The sequence below is a fragment of the Peromyscus maniculatus genome, chromosome 5 (genome assembly GCF_049852395.1).
Source record: "Peromyscus maniculatus bairdii isolate BWxNUB_F1_BW_parent chromosome 5, HU_Pman_BW_mat_3.1, whole genome shotgun sequence".
NCBI classification, from domain to species: Eukaryota; Metazoa; Chordata; class Mammalia; order Rodentia; family Cricetidae; genus Peromyscus; species Peromyscus maniculatus.
In genome coordinates, this window is record NC_134856.1 from 26,669,870 (window position 1) to 26,676,570 (window position 6,701).

A 6,701-nucleotide genomic window follows, 5' to 3' on the forward strand; every position below is an offset into this window, starting at 1 on the left:
TACACAAAGTAGGGAATGGATTTGGCTGGTAGTCTCTGATGCTGTGTCTATTGGTCATTGAGAGCTGTGCTTGGTGATGTGTATGTGCTGTCTCATTGATTCGACACAGCTTCATATCAAAGACCCCTTGCTTAGACATAGTTGCTTTCCTTTGCATACACTACCTGTTAGCATGATGGCATTGCTTATCTTAAATAATTTTAGATAATAATAATGTTTTAATAATGCAGAGCAGATTCAACTTGGATGCTGTGAGCCGCAGAAATATGAAGAATTCAGCTGGCACTGGCAAAGCTGATACCAGGAAGAACCAAGAGCTCTTCCAGAGGGAAGCCAAGACTCAAGGAGTTTTGGTGATACTTGCTTTTGAATGTATTGGCTGTTTCCTGCAGTGAATTTCTTGTGCGCTATTGTAGCTTTCCCATTTGATTCTTTTCTAAGAACTTCTAACAGTGTGGTTGATGATTCACTGGGTACAATTTCCCATATACTATTAAGGTATTTGGATAACACTCCCCAGCTGAGTTTGATAACAGTCACACAGTCAAGACTCCTTTCCCATAATCAGGCCTTTGTTCCTCTTTGTAGCACAGACTTCGAGTCTGCCTTTCTGTCATTATCTTCATTAACAAACATGTGGCCAGGGCCATCTCCAGACAAAAGTATTTCATCTGAGATATTTCTCAACATCCAAGGACAGACTGCAGATAGATAAGCATTAGTGTGCCCCAAGCTCATCTTACCTACAGATAAGAGAAGATAACCTCACTAACCTTAAATCCTTAATTCCTTACGCTCACCCCAGTTTATTAACACAAGACCCTAATTTAACAGATTTACTGCTTGCTATTACCAGGTTGGTATTCAGCCATCTGCTAGTTCCTGAGAGAGTTAATATTTCCACTGACTCAATGAGACAATCACCTAGGCCAGGCAGATGATAGGTGCCAAGCCTCATTTCTTGTGCAAATTAAGCTTAAATTCCTCTTTTATTCCTATAGCCCAGGTGTTATCCTTAGTTCCAAAGATTCCCCCTTTAGCTATTAACTCAGAGCTAAAGTGCTTTTATGAACCAAGTGCTACTTACTGTAATGCAGGTTGCCTAGCTACTGAGAACAATTTCCCTGCCCTGCCAGAAAATGGCACCACTGGCGAGAAATGGCACTGAAGGAATAAAAGGCAGTTTTGCTTTACTAGTGACTTATACTGACATGTAGACTCCAACATTTTACCTCGCCTCTTCTAAGACTATAGTCTGAGTACCAATTTTAGTCCTTATTGACTATTAGTCATTCCTCTTTTGGGCTGTAAATGAAAGCTGACAATTGCTGCTCTTTGTGTGGATCCTATCACCTCTCTCTATGACCCTGAAAGCCTCAAATTGCATTGTCAAAGAATTACAGCTTGTAAGTGTATATAAATTGGTACCCCCACAGCACTTGTAGAATTGATTTAGAAGAATCAAGTGAATGGACTGAAAGAGCATGGTGTATGTGATGGATTCACAACACACCCCCACGGTTGACCGTGTTTGCACATACCCAGCAGACCTGGACACTTCCACCTAGCCAGTTCCAGGTCAAAATAGCCATTTCCGGGTCAAAGTGTCTCGAATGACCAGGATCCATGACTTTGCATGGTTGCATAAGAGCACACAACGAAACCATGTGATCTACGTGCATGTGTGAAGTTACCGCGACCTGTGTATGCACGTTCGCCACCCAGCCTTTATAAGCCGGCGCCATATTTCCGGCTTCCTCTTCTTCCCTCCTTCTTCTTCTCTACACACATGTCTTTCCCACAGGCCTGGGCACTCGTCTGTCCCTTTTATCTTAATAAAACTCTTGTTAGCAGATTCTGTCGTGTTTCCTGACATTTCCTTGCAGGGTAAGAGCACCGCAAAATAACTAACAGTATGTAGATTCATTCATTATCACTCAGATTAGATACCAGTCCCTTGTAGTGTCTCGTCTGGACTCTGGGAAAGAGTTGTCTGGGGCTAGACCCCAATAGCTCTTGTTACTTGGAGACTCTGTGGGGGTTCCACAACTCTGGCATTCCTTTGGGATCCAATCTATCACTACCCCTCCCCCATTTTCTACAAACAAAAAGAGGAATATTGTTTGGAATTGAGGCACAGGAATTGGTAAAAGTCCCAAAGAATTTGAGAAAAAGAATAATTGAGAACTATTGATTCACATACAATGACTTATAGGCCACACATTTTTTTAAACTCATTTCCATTAATATCAAATTTCTAAAGTAAATCTGCTTTTTACATTAAAAATTTAAAGTAGCTCTCTGCTCCTCCCTATCCTATAGACAGCTGTATCTTCTCATACATGTTGAGGCATTATTGGTGAAGATCAAAGTGAACAAATTTGGCCATATTTGGCACCTGGTTACCAGGGCTTCCTTCAACTCTGGTAAGGTGGGTATTGTTTCCATCAATGACTCCTTCATTGACTTCAACTACATGGTCTATATGTTACAGTCTCACTCTACCCATGGCAAGTTCAACAGTACAGTCAAGGCTGAGAACTCAGAACTTGTCATCAATGGGAAGACCATCACCATCTTCCAGGAATGAGATCCTGGCAATATCAAATGAGGTGATGCTGGTGCCCAGTATGTTGTGGGGTCTACTGGTGTCTTCACTATAATGGAGAAGACTGGGCTCACTTGAAGAGTGGAGCCAACAGGGCCATCGTGTCTGCTCTTTCTGCTGCGGCCCCTATGTTTGTGATGAGTGTAAACCATGAGAAGTATGATGACTCACTCAAGATTTTCATCTTGCTTCCTGGAGCACCAAATGCTTAGCTCCTCCTGGTCAAGGTTATCCATGGCAACTACAGCAATGTGGAAGGACTCATGACCTCAGTCCATGCCATCACTGCCACACTTGCTTTTTTTTTTTCTTAAAGATTTATTTATTATGTATACAGTGTTCTGCCTGCATGCTAGAAGAGGGAGCCAGATCTCATTACAGATGGTTGGGAGCCACCATGTGGTTGCTGGGAATTGAACTCAGGACCTCTGGAAGAACAGCCAGTGCTCTTAACCACTGAGCCATCTCTCCAGCCCCACACTTACTTTCTTATGGTTATTTCCTCCACTAACTCCTTGTTCTTTTTATTTTTTTACACTTATTTTGTGTGTGTGTGTGTGTGTGTGTATGTGTGTGTGTGCATTCATACATTTGTGCAGCATGTGTGGAGGGCAGAGAACATCTTGCAGATGTCTGTTCTCCCATTTTACTATGTTGGTTCTGGGGATCAAACTCAGTCAGGCTTTGTGGCAATCCCCTAAAGGCAAGCCCCTCTGAGCCATCTTGCCAGCCCTCTCTTGATCTGTTCTTATCTTTTATGTGTGCTTTTGTTGAGATAGTTTTCCAAACACATCTGACATTAGAAGTGTCTGACTCTAACTTCAGTCATCTTCCAACACCTTCATAACATGACCAGATTTTACTCATTTTGTTGACATTTCTCACCACATCCGACTCTGTAGAGATCACCACGTATGTCCTGTGCTCCCTTGCAGAGCGCTGCATATGCCTACCTGCCTGTTCCTAGTGTACAGATCCCAGATCTTAACCTCAACACCACTGACAGCAGGAACTTCCTTTGCCTGTGCGATGTTCCAATAGCCCTTTCTTTCTGGTGCTATTATTTTAATTATGCAGGGTTGCACGTGGCTCTTTTCATACAAGTGTATGGAGTACTTCAAGCATACTTGCCCCCACCCAGTGTTCTGCCTCTTCTCCCTCTCTCCCATTAGCCCCTGTTGTTCTCAGACAATTTTGCTTCCGCGTTTTTCACATTCATTTATTTATGTAGTGTGTATATATGTGCGGAGGACAGAAGACGTCTTGTCCATGCCGGTTCTCCCATTCCACCATGTCGGTTCTAAGGATCAGACTCAGGTCACTGGGCCTGCATTGCCCTTACCAACTGAGCCCCCTTGCTGGCCCTCACTTCAACTTTGATGCCATTGGTACAGATAGGATTTCACCTGGATGCTCCATCGTTAAGCAAATCTCAGCAGTTACTACCTTTTAAATTTTTTATTTTCAAATTAGAGGCAGGGATAGTACCTTATTTATTTGGTTCTCGGCGTCTTCATTTAGCCTGGCACAAGACTGGCACTGAATAAATATTTTGGGGAAGAAATGAAGGAAAGATGGAAACTGTGAACTTAACGTTCAGTTCTCATTTCTCCTAAGAGCAAGTGAGGGGACCCAGCCTTCCCCTGGTGACAGCCTTTATGGAGTGCAGCACAGGATGTGCACCCCCAGGGTTCTGGGATCAGCAGAGGTGAAGGCAGCAGTGGCGGGTCCTCGCTGCTGGAGCCTGTGCATCAGCGGAATGAATCACAGTTAGTAGTTCTCCGTTACGACTGCCACAAACGCAGTCTGTGGACTCCGAAGAACGCCCTCGAGCTGCAGACACATTTCAGCGTTGGCTGCTGACCATGTGTCCAAGCGCCGCACCTGGCAGAAAGATAGCGCCATAAAACTGAACATGATTGTGTTGGACAAGCACACTGCACTTCTGGTAATAAAAGCACAATGGCTGCATTTGTAGTCTTAGTCACTGAGGTATGCTGGTGACTAATGAAGATATATCTGAGATGGCTGTGAGTCTAAGGAAGGGGAAGGACCTATGTTTGGCTGCTGAATACATGGCCACTGACCTTTTCAGATTCTGGCAAGCTTTAGTTTGAAAACAGTTTTGATCTTTAAATTATGACTAGAAAAACCTTAGCTGAGCAGAAGTCCCCACCCATCCCTGCCACTCCCAAGTAAGAGAATAATGGTCTCTGTCCTTCAGAAGTAACAGACTGTCCTCTAAATAGATGGCTCCACGTGGCTGACTGCCTTCTAATTCTCAGAGCCCACTCACAGAAATGACAACTTCAGCAAGGAAATGAATTCCACACTATGAACAAAGACTTAAACAAACCGAGGACTTTGGTTTCTTTTGTATAAGTTCAGACTCATAAATTTCAGCTGTCGCTGAACAGTTCAGAATGCCACCAAGAGCATTTTGAGTTGAATTGTGAACCCTTAAAAAACTTTGGCCTGCCTCACCCCACTTCTCCTGTCCCGGTGGAGGCCCAGGCAGTGAGTGCAACCAGCAGGAAGCATGCTATGACGCAAACTTACAGCCCTGAACTACTACAAACTTCAAATGTAAAGATGAAACAGAATTTAGAACCTTGGTTGTTTGGCTCAAAGGCCAGAAAATTAGACACTACAGGACCAAAGATAGAGGTAACTTGAGAAACACCCACAGCAGAAAATGGCCCAAGTTCTGAGTAGTTCAGAGATGTTAACTGTTCTTTCAAGATTCAAGATGGGCAAGAAGCGATTGAGTGGCTTCTTGGCTTGGCTGTTGGGCTTAAATATGGAGATAATGCTGAAAATACAAGGACTTAGTACCTGATAACAGAAAAAACACTGACAACGCAGCTAAAAATGCAGAGCTGTTGATTAAGCTGGACACAAATAATCCCGATTTTAAGGCTGGTGGCATGGCTCTGGCTAACCTCCTTCAGATTCAGCGTCATGACGGTCGCTTGGTAATGCTTAAGGCGATTCGTATTTTTGTTCAGGAGCGTCTAACACAGGTTGCAGTTGCTAAAGCAAAACCAAACAGAAGAGGGCTCACCTGTTGCTTTAGACAAACACAGTCTTGGCTTTGACACCGGAGATGCAGTTCTTAACGAAGCTGCTCATAGCCTGCGGTTGCTGCACATAGAAGAGCTCAGAGGGCTCCAGACGAAGATTAACGAAGCCATAGTAGCCGTTCAGGCCATCATTGCTGATCCAAAGGCAGACCACAGACTGGGGAAGATGGAAGATGGAAGATAAGCACATCAGATTTCAGCTTCTCGCCTGCTTAGGGTGATGGGAACCGTGTACACCGTCAGGCGTTTTTGAAATCAAATGTCACATAAAAAGGAGGAATCCCAGTAGACTGACCATATTCTAGAGATTACCACCACTGCTTTTTTCTTTTTTTTTAAATTAAAGTTGGGGAAAGTTAAAAAAAAAAAAAAGCAACTTTGGATCCTCAGAAGCCACGTGAAGCTGGATCTGGTGGCAAATGTGATGCCAGTGTGTCTGCTCTGAAAGGGGGATAGAGACAGGAGAATCCCTGCAAGCTCCTGGGCCAGCCCAGCTTACACAGCAGGAGCAATAAGCTGTAAGGCAAAGCCTGGCAGCTGCCCTCTGTCTCCACAAGTTACCATGGCACATGGGACTGTGCCCCCACACTGCACACATGTATACACCCTCCCTCTCTCTCTCTCTCTCTCTCTCTCTCTCTCTCTCTCTCTCTCTCTCTCTCTCTCACACACACACACACACACACACACACACACACACACACACACACACACTATAAACAGAAGTTATGTTGGAGTCCTAATCTTGGGTTCCTATGAATGTGACATTTCTTTGAAAATAGGGTACTATCAGATGTAAGCTACATACGGTAGGGTCAGAAAAGTGGACCTGAATTCAGTGCAATGGGTGTTTTTGTCTTTGTTTTTTGAGCAGGGTTTCATGTATCCTAGACTGGTTTTGAATTTATTATGTAGGATGACCTTGAACTCCTGATTCCCCCTTCTCTACCTCCCAGGTGTTGGATTAAATTCTCATTATCAGTACACCTGGTTTATGTAGTGCTGGAGAT

At 43.9% G+C, this 6,701-nt stretch overlaps 1 pseudogene; it reads left to right on the top strand.

Moving 5' to 3' along the window:
• The first annotated feature begins 5,147 nt into the window (after window positions 1-5,147).
• Window positions 5,148-5,875, top strand: LOC102903152 (RNA transcription, translation and transport factor protein pseudogene; annotated as a pseudogene).
• The last annotated feature ends 826 nt before the right edge of the window (window positions 5,876-6,701 follow it).